General features: G+C 52.4%; 1 protein-coding gene across 1 annotated transcript in view; it reads right to left on the bottom strand.

Annotated features, from left to right (window-relative positions):
* Window positions 1-14871, bottom strand: part of RALY (RALY heterogeneous nuclear ribonucleoprotein) — a 120466-nt gene extending 105595 nt beyond the window's left edge. Inside the window, exon 1 of the mRNA XM_027693882.1 lies at window positions 14779-14871. The gene's annotated coding sequence lies outside the window, so the exon portion shown is untranslated. The remainder of the gene's footprint in view (window positions 1-14778) is intronic.
* Window positions 14872-15632: the final 761 nt, after the last annotated feature.

Below are 15632 nucleotides of genomic sequence, written 5' to 3'. Positions count from 1 at the left end.
CTCCTGAGCCCCTTTCCAGTGAGGACAGGGTGCCACACACAGCCACCAGCACTGACAGCTCCAGCCTGGGCTGGGGGAGCTCCTTTCTGTCCCTGCAACACAGACAAATAGAAAGTTTGGTCAAATTGCTCAGGCTGGTGGGTTGTTTTGCCTTCCTTCAAACCAAGTAACTCCTGCTAATCTGCAGCTAAATCCCACCATCCCAGAGGCACTGCTGACATCAGTCAGGAAATAACTCCCATTCCAAGGGACAAATCAGATCCCACTGACAACATCCAGTGTCACATTCTGATCTAAAGGAGTCTCAGGCTCTGCTGAACAGACAGGACACACCTTGTTTGGAGCATTATTTCAAGGTTGGCACATCTGAGCTGCCCACAGAGGCCCAGGCTGGGTTTTCCCAGCGTCATGTTTTATACATGGCCCAGCACTGCAGCTCCTGGAGCTTTGAAGAGTTATTGTTTATGAATGTGGGTTTTTAATAAACTGCAGCAAGCAGGGGATGCAGGATTTCCAGCTCTTGTGGCATTCCCAGATGGCTGAAGATCAAAATAATCCGTGTGTGCGTGGAGGCAAATCAAAGCCCAGCGCTGGTGGCAGCAGAGGGGGAGGCAGGGCAACACCACTGCCCACCCTGCACCAGGGACCAGCTGCTGGGGTTTTTATTACAGGATATTCTGTGATTCTGAGTTGGAAGGGACCCCCAAGGATCATCCAGTCCAACTCCTGGCCCTGCACAGACACCCCAACAATCCCACCCTGTCCCTCAGAGCGTTGTCCAAACCCTCCTGGAGCTCTGGCAGCCTTGGTGCTGTGCCCACTGTCCTGGGGAGCCTGGTCAGTGCCAACCACCCTCTGGGGGAAGAACCTTTTCCTGAGATCCAACCTGACCCTGCCCTAGCACAGCTCCAGCCCTTCCCTGGGTCCTGTCACTGCTCACACAGAGCAGAGATCAGAGTTGTCCCTCCACTGCCCCTCAGGAGGACACTGTGGACAGTGTGAGGTCTCCCCTCACTCTCCTCCTCTCCAGAGTGAACAAACCCACTGTTTTTACCACTACAAGTTAACAGGGACAATCTCACTGAAGTGCTGCAGTTGCCAAGGTGCCTCCTGAGCTCTGCCCATGAAGGTTTGCTCCTGGATCAGCACCAGGGATGATTTCAGGTCCAGTGGAAAAGCTCTCCAGGCAGGCAGGGTGTGGAGCCCAACCCAAATGGAGCTTCAGGGGCACTTTCATCCCAATTCCCACCCAGCCTTGCCTGATTTGAACCAGGAGCACGTAGACAGAAAATAACTGCAGAAGGTTAATAAATTCCTTCCTGGAGGCACTCAGGGTGGCTGGCAGGGGCAGAGACACAGTTTGGTAGACTTTTGACAGTCCTGGGACCTCTGTGGCCCTTGTGGCTCTTCCCGAGATGTCACACTTGTTTGTCATGGGAATTATTCCAACAGCTCAAGTAGAAGACTGATTTAATTCTGGTTGTAAGGAGGGAGAGAACAAACAGGCTGCTGGGAGGAGTCCACCCAGTCCTGGTGAATGCACAGGCCCACCAAAAATCCTCTCAGCCTCCAAACTTTCAGGAGGAAAACCTCCCCAAAACACCCGAACTCAACCCATCTTCTCCCATCTCACTCTTGAGTTTACATCAAATCAATAAAGGCTTTGTCAAGCCTGAGAGGCTCAGCCAGGCTCTGCCCTGAAGCACAGACTTCACCCAGACCTTTCTCAGAGGGACTCACTGCCATAAAAATGTTCAAGATCACTTGTTTTGACCAAAACAGTCCTTTCCCTTCTGATGTAAATGCAGGGCAGGGACCAGCATTCTTCCTCCCTCCCTCCCTTATTTATTCTCCAAAAATAAGGAGTTTATACACTGGTTTTAAAATCACATCAGGAAAAAACTGTAAAATACTTGAATAACTCTCTTTCCTTCACAAACAGAAAAGCTGAGAGACACCCAACAGCTCAGGGGAGCCCAGTTCTGAGCTCACCACAACCCAGAGCATGTCACATTTGTGCCCTGCTCTGCCCTCTGTTTTAAACCACTCCTGTCCTCCTCCAGCTCCACTCACCTTCTGCCCAAAAGGAGCTGAACAGATTTCCCAGTGGGATTCCTGACTCACCAGCACATTTTCCTTTTAAAGGTCAAAACAAATATGTTGTGACAACAGGGATTTTCATTAGTTTCCTCTTAGTTTCAGTTGATCAGCGGGGATTTAAGGGATTGGTTGCACTCTGGAGCTCCCCTAACAAGGCACTGTTCATCTTATTTAGGAAGAAGGGAAGGAGCAGCCATGGGAAACATCTCATCCCTGGATTTCCTGCTGAGCACAGCAACAGAGCAATTAGCAAGGTGGTCTCTCCAGCAGAATGATCTGTACTGAGGTGTCCTCACACCCTCCCTTCACACATTTATACACTGAGAACCAGGATTCCAGCTGGAATTCTCACAGAATAGGACAGACAATTGCCAATTATTCCAATTTCCCCTCAAGTGCCCCAGCACTGCTCTTTTCCATGTAACTTTGTGCAGCTCTACAAAGCCCAGAGTCCATTTCCTCCCCCTGGAAACCTGCTACAGCCCATTCCCAGACCAATGCTCCTAAATCCATGGATCAGTCAGAGCCAAATCAGCCTTGGGGGCTCCACCTGCTATGATTTACTGCTCAAATCACCAGGATCTGCTCATGGCTGAGAGATCCCAAAGTGCTGGATACTCATCCTCCTGCTTCAGCCCAGAACTTCCCATCCCATCTCAAGTCTCCTGGGAGGCTGGCAGTGCTCCTGGACAATCATCCCTTTGCTGAAGGAAGAGCTCTGGGTGATGTCCATCTGCAGATGTTGATCATTGGCTAAAGGAGGAGGTGGCAGGTGGAGCCCTTCTTTCATTGCAAAGGTTCCTAACAGACTTTTAGAGCAAGCAGAGAAGTTTTAATACTAGAAATCTCTCTCACCCTGCATTGGGGTTGCATAAGGACATCCATATATCCATCTGATCTGCTCTGATCCCCCTCTGCCACTGCTTCAAACATGGTGAATTCCAAGGTCACCTCAGCTAAGGAAAAATCTGGCAGTTCCCTCCAGCTTTAAAATAAACCCCAGATCCTCTGTTTATCTGCTTCTAATGGATGCTTAGGGACCCATTTCCAAGTTTTGCCTCCACAAAGCTCCTTCTGTGAGAAACAAAGTTCTCACATCAGCACAGAACTTCAGGACTGGAGACAAAGAAACTCCCCAACATGTAGAATCCAGGCAGACTGGTTTGGGTGCCCAACTTCATGGGCTGGGGTCAAACCAAGGAGACCAGAGGACCCTGAGGAGTGGGTAATTAGCAGGAACCAGACCTTGGATCCCCACTAGTTTCAGCCCAGTAGAGCATCTTCCACAGGACCAAACACATCTGGATCTGAGGTCACATCCACGGAGCAAAGGGAGACAGCTGCTTTAAAAGGTGTGAGATCAGGTCCCTAAATGGCTTCTGGGCAAGACAGATTGTCTGTTCCCAGCTCATTTTATCCTCCACCATTACCAGAGTCAGAAGAGGTCAAGGAATACCAGAACAGGATTGGCTGGGGGGGAGGAAAGGGGAGGGAGAACTATTTGCATTTTAAGAAACAACAGCAACAGAAACACAGGCTTGAGAGATTAGGAAACGGGCTTTTTAGTCAGAGCAAAGCAAGAGGCAGCTGCTGGAAGAAGGGCAGGGAAGCATTTAGTATTTCCAGCTGCAAGACTAATCTGATCTGACACTGCATCAACCCCGGGTACACGGCTCAGATAAATCCATCACCAATAAAGCTCATTGTGACAAACCTGGAGCACATGACAAAGCCAACAAACTTCACCTGCACACGCAGCCCCTCGGGGGCCTCCCCTCAGGACACTCCTGCTGGAGCCAGCCTGTGAATTTTGTGATCCTCCCTCGCTGGCTGCACAGAGGAAACGCTGTCAAGTTGAGTCTTCGTAAAGAAGCAGCTCCACATGTGACCTACATAGAGTGCCCAGATGTGAGGAGCCTCACACACCGCTCCACAGAGCAGGGCTTTAATGCAAAAAACATGGAACGCCACCTGCTTTGCCTGGGAATGTGCAGGAGCAGGAGGCAGCTGTGCACAGGAGTGCTGCACCAGGATCCAGGGGGGACTCGGAGCAGCACGTCCATCTTTTTGTTTAAATACCCCTCCCAAGGATGCCCAGAGAGGTTGTGGACACCCCAACCCTGGAAGTCTTCAAGGCTGGACAGCAACCTGGCCCAGGGTGGAACAAGATGGTCTTTAAAATCCCTTCCAACCCAGACTAATGTAGGATTCTATGATTTTCCAGACTAAGACACAGCTTTTGTTATGGAGACTGAAAGGCCTGTAACCTTGGGGAGGAGTGTGAGGGACTGACATCTGTCCCACCACCAGCAACGCTGCAAACAGCCTCATTTCAAACAAGCTGCACACTCCTGCAGCATCCAGGTGACCTGCCAAAAGCCCAGGTCCATTTGGGCAGGTTGGGGTTGGTCTCTTCTCCCAGGTAACAAGTGACAGGATAAAAGGAAACGGCCCCAAGTTGCCCCAGGAGGGGTTTAGGTTGGATGCTGGGGAAAATTTCTTCCCTTGAAAGGGTGGTCAGGCTCAGGAACAGGCTGCCCAGGGCAGTAGTGGAGTCACCATCCCTGGAAGTGCTCAAAAAACATGTGGATGTGGCACCTGGGGACACGGGTTAGTGGTGAACACAGTGCTGGGTTAATGGCTGGACTGGATGATCTTAAAGGTCTTTTGCAGCCTCAGTGACTCTGTGATTCTGGGTGGTTTTGCCATAACAGAACCCCACAGTTTAACCTTGAGACAAAAAAAAGCAGGAAAATAAGTAGATGCAGCAACAGGAAACAAAATCCAGGCGCTCCAGGAAGGTGCTCAGAGAAGGGTCATCTCCTCCCAGGCCAACACTAAGCCTTGCAAAAACGGCTGCTATGTGCCTGCTCCGAGGTGAGGATCACATGCCAGGCATTCCCCAGAGTCCAGTGCCTCTGGGAACATCAGCTGTGACAGGGTAAAGCCCCCAGGAATGGGCTGGGAAGGCGGCAGGCTGGGCTCAGGCACCCCCGCCCTGTCCCCCACCTCGGCTGCAGGTCAGGGCTCTGCAGGCAGGTCTGGGGGAGGAGAGAGCTCAGGGAACCAACGTCAGAGAGTGGGAACTGGGGGACCTGGCCTTGTTCCCAGCTCTGCTGCTGCCCAAGGTCAGGCCCAGTCACATGCCCTCCTACCTGTTATATATTTAGAGCTGAAACTCCAGAGCCACGACTGCTGCTCACCAGCTGCGAGCTCAGAGCTCCAACACCATCCCACTGCAAGGGAAAGTGTCAGGACGGGCTAGAAAGTCCTCCAGATTGTTCGTATTTGTTAAAAAATAGATTATTTTTTTTCAGGGAGTGGACAAAAAGCAGGGTGGGAAGACTTAGCAATACCTCCTGGTCACCTTTACTCTAACTAGAAAACTTCCAGCAAACAAAATTCAAGGGATAAACAAGAATTCAGGGAAATGATGACAGCCCCAAGGCTGCCAGAGCTCCAGGAGGGTTTGGACAACACTCTGAGGGTGGGATTGTTGGGGTGTCTGTGCAGGGCCAGGAGTTGGACTGGATGATCCTGATGAGTCCATTCCAGCTCAGGGTATTTTATATTTCTAATCAACTGAATTAATTGGTTTGTATCAATTTTATCACATAGTTCACTTGCCAGAGATTCCCCTCGCTCACGACTCTGAGGCTCTGAAAGGGAAACAAAAAGTTGACAAACTTCAGGGTAAGAAAAAAAAACCCTCCAAACTTCTTGCTTGATTTGATCTGGAAATTTATAAAGCAGCCCCCAGCTGCACAAATCCTCACCCCCTGCCTTTGGGGAGGAGCACCTTGGCAGCATCAGCCTGTTTGTTACTGACAGGGACAGCAGTCCAGCATGGGCACAGGGCATCAGCTTCCAAAGGCATCAAGCTTCCAAAGGCACTTGCTTTTAGCAGCCACTCTGTGGGTCTAAAGGCTGCTTCCCATCAGGGCACAAAGCTTTCTCACTGCCACATCACTGCAGGTTGTGCAGATGCCCAGTAAATCCAAATTTACTATATTTATCAGGTATTGCTGGGCTGCTTTGTCCAAGTGCATTTTGCCCCAGGACATGGCACCTACTCAGCCTGAGCAGCCTCTTGAAGTGTGGTTCAGCCTCTTTTCTGGGACCTGGGGAGAAAAGGCTTTGTGTAAACATGCAATATTTACTCCTCAACATGCTGTAGTTCGGCAACCCAGCTGTGCAGACTTGGGGCAAGCCATAAATTACCCACATGACTGAGTGGGTAAAAGCCTTTGACTTGCTGAGCCAGAATCCCAGGCATCAATATGCCTCAACAAAATATAGATGTTTATGCTACATATATTGCTAAAATCTACTTATTCCGAGGTCACAAACACTGATTTCCCCCCTCAAACCAGGATCTGAAAAGACACAAACCATCAGCACACGGGACTGGTGAGAGGGAATCTGCAAATTGAACTGCAGGAGGAGACTGGAACTGGATGAGCTTTAAGGTCCCTTCCACCTAAACCAGTCTGGGATTCTATGATATGATAAGTGATAACAAAAGCAATGAGTGCAGAGGCCAGCCTGGATCACAGATGCACAGCTCAGGCTGCTGCACCCCCCCTTCACTGAGCACAACTCTGCATCCCAAGCTCTCCAGGACCTCTTCTCACCAGGATTTGGGAACATGCACCGGGAACAAGGATCACTGTGCACCTAAATAACTAATCAGTGATGTGCTGCCTTGGGAAAGGGGTCAGTGGGAGCTGCCACCACCAAAAAAGACGTTCTGTGCATAAAGCAGCACCAGAAACACGCTACAGATGATTTATTAAACCTTCCTTCCTGCTCAGCTGTAGCTTCTGGGCTTTTCTGTGCTGAATTAGCCACCTCTGCTGTCTTCTGCTTGTTTTACACAGAATAAATGTTCTGCTCTTACGGGGTATTTTTTTCCCCAGATCTCAGTTGCTCAGATAGGAAAGGAAGAAAGAGATCCCAAGTTTCTTTTTCCAGCAGCTGCCAGTGCCAGGCATCACCTCCCCTCTGGCATCACCACAGACCCCTCCCAGCCCTTCCCCAGGGAGCAGCAAGAGCAAAGATACCCCTGGGGGGCAATAAAGGAGAGAGAAAAGTCATTTTTAACCAGGATCCTGCTCCCCAAATGGAGCATTGGGTAGATTCTGCTCCCCAAATGGAGCACTGGGTGGATTCTGCCTCGACATTAAGTCTCACTTTGGCTTTTATCTTTCCTGGAATCCCTGCTGCTGGGGGAGCAAACATGGGAGTGGCTGATTCCTACTTGGGCTGGAAGAGCTTTAATTCTCCCAGACCATACACACAGCTTGTCCATTTAGGGGAAGAGAGGTAATTTAAAATATCTTTTCTAATGTCTGCTGGCAGAACACAGACGAAGGACTGTAAGAGATGATCAATATTTAAGCGCATCTTCAAAGCGATTTGGGGGAGCTGCTGAAGACAAAGAGGCAATTGGGGCCCAGGAGCCAGAGGAAAAGCTGAGGGAGAAATTGCCTCTTTTTTCCAAGGCAAACAGAAGGCAAGTGATGGCTCAGCTCAGAGAGGCTGCGCTCGCTCCCCTCCTCACACGGGCAGGGCCAGAGCCCAAATTTAATTTCTCCCTCACGACAACTTTAATTAAAAGCATCTAAGCCCTTCCTGCCTGTTTCCTGCCACGAGGTGTGGTTGTGCTCACAGGAGGTATTAACAAAGCCCTGTTTATTCCTGTGCCCTCCCTGGAATTGCTGTTTGAGCTGCAGTCAAAGGGCTGGGGCTGCAGGAGAGCGCTCGGCTCCTCATCAGGAGGAAAACACACAAAGCCCACCTTTGATGTGGAGTCACTCCCCGTGTGCTGAAGATGCTCCACAGCATCACCTTCACAGCACATCCTTCCAGGGGAGTTTACCATGGGATGTTTTTCTTGGTCATCACCTGTGGGTGCCAAGATGCCACCAGGGGTAAAGGATGGGCACTGGCTACAGGAGAAGAGCTGGAGCAAGGTTTTTTCAGTAATCTTTTTAGTGGGGAGGTCTGTCCTGGACTTGGGTACCAGGCTCAAGGAGAATACGAGACCCTCTGGGGTCCCCAGCACAGGAAGGACATGGAGCTCTTGGAGCAAGTCCAGAGGAGGCCACGGAGATGCTCCAAGGGCTGGAGCCCCTCTGCTCTGGAGCCAGGCTGGGAGAGCTGGGGGGGTTCACCTGGAGAAGAGAAGGCTCCAGGGAGACCTGAGAGCCCCTTCCAGGGCCTAAAGGGGCTCCAGGAGAGCTGGAGAGGGACTGGGGACAAGGGATGGAGGGACAGGACAAGGGGGAATGGCTTCCCACTGCCAGAGGGCAGGGATAGATGGGATATTAGGGAGAAACTCTTCCCTGTGAGGGTGGGGAGGCCCTGGCCCAGGTTGCCCAGAGAAGCTGTGGCTGCCCCTGGATCCCTGGAAGTGTCCAAGGCCAGGTTGGATGGGGCTAGGAGCAACCTGGGCTAGTGGAAGGTGTCCCTGCCCGTGGCAGAGAGTGGGATAGGATGAGCTTTAAGGTCTCTCCCAAACCATTCTGTGATTCTCACAAATCCAAAGAGGTTTTACTCACCTCTTGAAATGTGTGTTGCACACTGAACTTTGGAGCAAAAGTTAAAGCATATAAATAATAAAAAAACTAACCTTAACTTACTAGAGGAGCTCAAGAAGATTTTTGCAGAGCTTGAGCTCCTACCACTCCAGAAAGAGTTTCAGGGGCTGTAAGAGCTCCAAGCATTGCAGGTTGCTGCAGTACCAACAGTCACAGGCAATACCTGTTTTACAAGCAGATCCAGCTCCAGGGACAGAAACCAGGACCTGCTGAACCACCAAGTGCTGTCCTTGAGCAGGAACACACCCGGCCAGGCCAGGCAGCACCACCAGCCCTGCAGTGTCTGCCCCAGAGCAACCACAGAAGGATTCCTACATTTGAAAAAACACAATTATGTTTTGAGCAGCAGCCACCTGCAGTCTGCTACACCAGGGCCACACCTCAGGCCAGAAGAATCACCTTGAAGTGCTGGCAAGTCCAGGAGCAGCTGAAGGGCAGGTGAAAGGCACCACGAACACTGAGGACACCCACAGAGCCGACTGTCACACCACAGCCACAGCAGCAGCTGTCACCGTGAAACCCCATGTGGTTGAGGTCCAAATCTCTTCACTGGAGCACCAAATTATCCCTATTTCTTCAAGACTGGGCTTCAGCCACAAGTTAGGTTCAAGCACTTTGTGCCTGTGCAGGAGAGCTGACAGAGCCAGTGCTCCCCACGTCCTTCAAAGGAACCGATTCTCCCAGAATTGCTCCCTAGACAGTTTTCCAAAAAACTGTTTGCTAAAGACAGAAGGAAAGCACAAGATTCAGACTAATAGAGACATCAAGAGCCCGGGTGGGGAAGATCTGCAACCACCTTCTCCGTCCCCCTCGTGTCCTTTGCCAGCCTAGTCCTGAGCTCAGAACTCACACACTAAAATGAGCGACAGCGATTCCAGATGAGTCTCCAACGCCACCATTCCCACAACACCTTCTCCTGCAGTGGCTCTGCTACTTCCATGTTTAAGTGCCAGCAGGCAGACCCCCAGCTGAAGGATGTTCTCCCTCCAGGGAAGGTGGGACACAGCAGGAGCCACTTAATCCTGCCACAGCAGGAGCAGGAGCTGCACTGCCTCAGTTATTGCTCCTGCTCGTACATTTAACCTGCCCATTCTTATTCTGCTTGTAGGAGCAATCAGAAAATGAGTTCACATTTATCCCCACTGTGGCTGTGTTTGTTGGAATTGAAGCTGCTTGCAAAAGCATCAGATAAAGCTGTGGCTCTTCTCAGCATCTTTTGTTTGGTACCATCAGTCAGCACATGGAGGTGATGCTGCAGACATCACCTGGGAACCACTGAATTCACACAGACACAGCCCCAGGGTGTTCAGCTATTTACCTCAGTCTTGTTAGGGGAAGAAAAAAGAACAACAAACAACCTGGCATTGTGTTTTCTATTTTAAAACCAGACTTTTTGGAACAAATAAAAAAAAAAGGACAGTTGGGCAACATCACCAGCCAAGTCTGTGGATGTTCAGTGAAGGAAATCCTCTGCTGCAGGTGCAGAGATGCTGCTGGCTCAGAGCTGGGCATCCTGCTGGGCACATCCTGCTGTGCAGCTCCAGCAGCAGAGGAGAAGCAAGAGCTCAGAAGGCCTTAAATCAATCAGGGACCTGCCCTGCAAAGGCAAGGCCAAGTCTTGCCTCGGAGGCTCCTCCCCGGCACAACTTGCTCTACATCAGGATTTGGCTGCAACAAATTTTCCTCAAGACTTGCTTTTAAAAAAATAAAATGTCACGATTGTGAGGTGCCAGTGTGAGACCTGCAGGACCCACCTGCTTGGAAAGCAGCTCAGCAGGTCCCCCTCTCAGCAAGAGAGGGTCCATCCACTCTTCCACCTCCTGGTGTTGGACAATACAGGCAGCAGAACAAACAGCATTGTTTGTGTGCAACAGTGTTAGACATGAGCCAAAAGCATGACTCACACTGCCCTTATAGCCCTTCCCAGGTTATCCAGGGCCATGCCAGGACAAGGAGGCAGCTGGTTCTCAGCCCCAGGGACACCTCCTGCCCAGGTGGCACAGCCCTGGGCACTGATGCAACCAGCACTGCTTTAGGATGGTCACGTTTTAACACGGTCAGATTTTAAGACAAAAACTATTCTCATTTTATTCAAGACAAGGAAGTCTCTACAGCACTCCCAGGATTTCACCTCTCTAACAAGGAGGACCTCGCTGGGAGCTCACACCAGCACAGACTGCAGGCAACACACTTTCCCACATCCATGCTCCAGCATCATCTGCTCCATCCTGCACAATATCTGCCAGCTCGGGCTCTGCAGAACCAGCTCCTCTTGTTTGCCCACAGCCTGGCAAGCCCAGGATACTCCTTCTGATCGTTTTAAGCTGCAAGAAACATGAGAAGCCCCAAGAAAAGCTTTAGATTCACTATGTGCATGCAGGCTCGTCTCCTTGCAAGCCAAGGATTGCCTGAGACATGCCAAAGGAAACAGCCTTTGCTCATGGTTACAAGCCTTGGCTTTGATAGTTCCAGCACCTTAAATCTTAAAACCAGACACAGACCAATGTTAATTCTGCAGAACACCCACCTAAGTCAATCTCTGCCCTGGTGTCATCTCAATTCTGCCTTTTATAAAGCACACACAATTAATTTTATATTGGAGATGGAGCCAGCAGACACTCGACCTTCTAATTAAACACACACTTTCAGGGTAGACCCTGCTGTGTGATGGTACTCACTTGGATTAAACAGGTACACCAGGACTGGTGGCAAAAATAAAAATAGCCCCAGTTCTCACAGCGCAGGGAAAGGCAGAGCATTCTGTGCACAACAGCAAAATCAACTTAATCACATATGACAACTTCTGAAAGCCTTTACTTTGGATTCATCCTTGGCATTTTTCTAGGCCAGCTTGAAAACAAAAGCTTTGTCCTCTTAAAATGCAATTGCCTGAGGCACCTCTAAAAAAAGTGACATAACTCAGGTTTGAAAAATGCCTCCTGGGTTTCAGATCCTCCTAAGAGCCTCTTTACTATTCAGCTTGATTCAGATTACCCAGATCAGCATGAACTCTGCAGATTTAGCCCCAGCTACCAGCACAGGTATAAAAAGCACACATTTAGGATTATTTTTTAAAACTGTATGATTAAGGCTCTGCAGTTTCAAAAAAAAAACTTGTTATTGATCTGAATGGTTCCTCCCTCCCTTTTCTCCAGCAGGTTTATAAACAGTCTCTGATGACAGTTTATTCTGCATTTCACTCTGTTCAGCTTGTTCAGATAATTTTTTCTAGCTTGTTTTTCTTGCTGGGTGTTTTCAACCTTTCCATCACAAACCTCAAGCTGTGAGAAGAATGAGTGACTTGTTTTGGAATCAAAACTTGAGCCTAAAATTTGATTCCTATTTCTTCTCCCCTCCGCAAACCCACTTTATGTCAGTAATTCTGCAAGCAGTGACTCTGTGCTTCTGCAAATCCAGGAGCACAGCCCTGTGCCAGGCAAGGCAGTGACTTAATGGGAGGGGGCAAGGAAGGAAAAGCTGCAATTCTCCCTGACAGACACAGCTCCTTCCAGTGCCTGTAATTAACACCTTGGATAACTCCACAGCACCTTCAGCATATCACAGATTTTTATAGCCATAAGCCATTTTCTTTGGGCAGATGCAAGTTTACTTCTAGGTCTGAAAACTCCTTATTCAGCCACCAATAAAGAACTCAAATCAAAAGAAGTTCTGCTGCTTTTATTGAATAATTTGGGACAAGAAGAGCTGAAAGCTCTCTCAGTGACGGGAACATGTTAAGAGTCTTCTTTTTCTGAATGATCAAGTCACATCACTTACTCCACATAAACTGTTCTCTGTCAAGAGCTTTAATCCTCCCTTTTCAATCCCTAAATAAAACATCCTCCCAAAACTCGCTGTCTGTTATCTGCCTTTTCTGAAGGAAGTGGTTCTTAAGAGACCCACCTTCGTCTGCTTTGCCATTCCCCTGAAATCTGTCAAGATAATATTGGAGATGGAAGTAAAACCCCAGCCATGCTCCAGGGCACAGTGAAGTGAAGGAGTGTGGCTGCACACCCAGCCCTCCTGGAGGAAGGTTTCACACACGGCCAAGTGCTCCCTGAGAACAAGAGTCACAAAAAGGCTTCCAGGGATGTGAGCAATAAACCTGGTGACAACTGTCATCAAGGGTCACATTGCTGTGGCTTAACCTGGGGTTTTGCTCATGGCACAGGCTCTTTACCTCCCCAAAACCAGCAGCGGAGGCTCCTCATCCCAGAGCTCTGCTTCGCTTGGAAACCAAGCTCCTTCCCTGTCTTTTAGAAGAAAATCATGTAAAGGGCCCAAATCCCAACAAACTGCAGAATAAAGGACAGGACAAAATGAAAGGGAAAGCACCATCTCCTCCCTAACTGCTAAAAGGAGACCAAGAGTGGAGGCTCCTGTGGAAGAGCACAGCCCTTCTCCTCACAGCAGGGACAACCAGGAGGGTCCTGTGACACAGTCCACCCCTTCCACACCGTGACAGCTCCTCTGATGACACAGCCAAAGAAAACAGGATCCGCCTGGGTGCTGAGATCCACAGCAAATGCCAGGCTGAAGGCTTGTGCTGCCCCTGCCAGCTCGGGGAGAGCCAGCAGTGCTGCCACCCCAGCCAGCGCTGGCACCAGCCATCGCTCACCCTGGTATTTACTGGCAGGGGAAAGACAACTATTTCCTTAATATGAAATAAGAGGGTCTTGTTTTTTCTGGCCTTAAAAGTCAGCTCAAGTCAGTTGTGCTGCTGCTGACTTCAGCCTCCTCAAAATCCCAAGCTCCCGGAGACCCGAGCGGCGACTGGAGCGTGGGAAGGCCCCGGAGCCACAGCTCAGCGTGGGCTGGTTCCCAGCTCAGCCCCACAGCCCAGCCCAGCCTTGCCCCACACCAAAAGCATCCAAAAATTAACCTCAGAAGTGGTGGAGTCACCATTCCTAGAGGGATTTAAAAGATGTGCAGATATGGCACTTGGGAACACGGGTTAGTGGTGGGCTTGGCAGTGCTGGGGGAACGATTGGACTTGGTGATCTTGGAGGACTTTTCCAACCCTAGTGATTCCAGGGCTCTGTGCTGAAGCACTGCAGCAACCAGGGTCGTTCCTGCAGGTGGGCTCTTGCTCTTCAGGAGCAAGGAAAACAAAGGTGCACATCCACACTGTTCTCCATCCCGGCAGTTTGTGCCCCAGCCTTCTGGGCTGTCTAACAAGAGGAATCAGTCGTTGGACACCCTCCCAAAGGCACAGCCAAATCTGACTCTTTCACATCCCCCAAAGCCGTTCTGGCAGAGCCGGGACTAAGACCTGGAGTTTCACACATCGCCTCAAATCCCAGAATCATTTAGGGTTGGAAAAGACCTCCCAGACCATCAAGTCCAACCTCTGACAGAGTGCCCCCACGCTCACCAAGCCGCACCGCCAAGTGCCACATCCACTCGTTTTTAACAATTCCAGGGATGGTGACTCCCGGGAGAGCCTGTTCCCAAACACGGATACCGACGGAAACCGGCAGCCTGAACATAATCCCGGCAGGGAAGGCTCCGCAGGCTCCAGCACCGCTCGCAGGCTCCGCACGGAGCCGCGGGGAGCGGGGCTGAGCCCGGGCACCACCCGCGCCGGTCGGGGCGGCTCATCCCGCCGCTCGGGCTCGACATTCCGCCTGTTTCATCCCCCTGCAGCCGCTCCCGGCCCCTCTCGCAGAGCCCCGGAGCATCTCCGGGTGGCAGGAGACACAAAGTAAGTCTCGACCGCGGACATCCCTCCCCGGCACCGCCGCCACCAGCGTGCGGGAGCCGCGGGGCTCAGTCCCGGAGCCGCCCCCGGCCCCGGCAGGACGGGACCCACCGGGAGCCGCTCCCACGCCCTCCCCATCCCGCGGGCGCCGGCATCCCCACGCTCCTTCCCGCCTCCCGCTAAACGCGGGTCAGGATGGGGGGAAAACCGAGCCGAACGCTGGAAAACCAGCGGAGGAAGAGAAAATTGAAAATTAAAATTAATTACTAACGCGGCGGCAATTCGCTGGCGGAGGGAGGGGGGACCCGCGCTGCCAGCGGGACCGCAGGGCGAGGAGCGCGGGGGAGCGGCCGGGGGAAGGGGCAGAGCACTCACCGGGCGGGTCGGTGCCGGGCTGCGGGGCGGGTGGTGCGGGGCTGCGGTGCGGGGACACCTCTCGGAGCGGACAGAGAGCCCGTCCCGTCCCGCGTCGCCCGCGGGAGCCGCCGGCTCAGTGCCGCGCACCGCCCCGCGCCGCGGCTCCTTCCCGCCGACCGTACCACGGCCCCGCGCCGGGGGGGACGCGGGGCCAGGAGGGAGAACACCCGGGCAGACCCCGCCCGCCCGCCGGGCCCCCGCGGCGCGGCCCGCACCGAGCGGTGTTTGCGGGGCCGTGCGGGGCCGGGCAGCGCCGCCGGGGCTCGGCCGGGGGCAGCGCCGCGAGTCCCGCGGGTGCCGATCCCTCCCGCTCGGCGGGCGGAGCGGTGGAAGAGTCCGGAGCGGGGCGGGGCCGGGCGGGGCCGGGAGCGCGGGGATGCTCCGGGCGGCGGGTCCCGCTGCGGGTCCCGGTGCGGGGCTGGCGGCGGGGCCCGGGGACGGGCACGGCGGGGCCCGGTCCCTCGGCGCACCCCGGAGCTGCAGAGCAGCCGCTCGCACCGGCGCCGCTCGCGTTTTCCCTACCCCCGGTTCGCCGGAGCCGCAGCCGAAGTTCGCACCCGCAGCGTCCCCGCGGAGCCGAGCAGCGGGTCCAGCCCGAGCCGAGTGGCGGGTCCAGCCCCGGTGCTCTCGGTAACAGAGCGATCCTCAGCTCGGCTGCTCCATTCTGCGTCCGCTCCTCCGCACTCACCGGGAAGAGAACGATTCTCTTGGGAATCTGATGTTTCCTGACCAAAATGAACGTGCAGCATTTCGTCATTCCATAAACGCGTGGGAAGCCCGCGCTAAGAGCGCTGGCACCGGGGGGACGGGCA

This window comes from Neopelma chrysocephalum, unplaced genomic scaffold, assembly GCF_003984885.1.
Source record: "Neopelma chrysocephalum unplaced genomic scaffold, ASM398488v2 Primary Assembly neopelma1_94, whole genome shotgun sequence".
NCBI lineage: Eukaryota > Metazoa > Chordata > Aves > Passeriformes > Pipridae > Neopelma > Neopelma chrysocephalum.
This window is presented reverse-complemented; position numbering and strand designations above follow the sequence as displayed.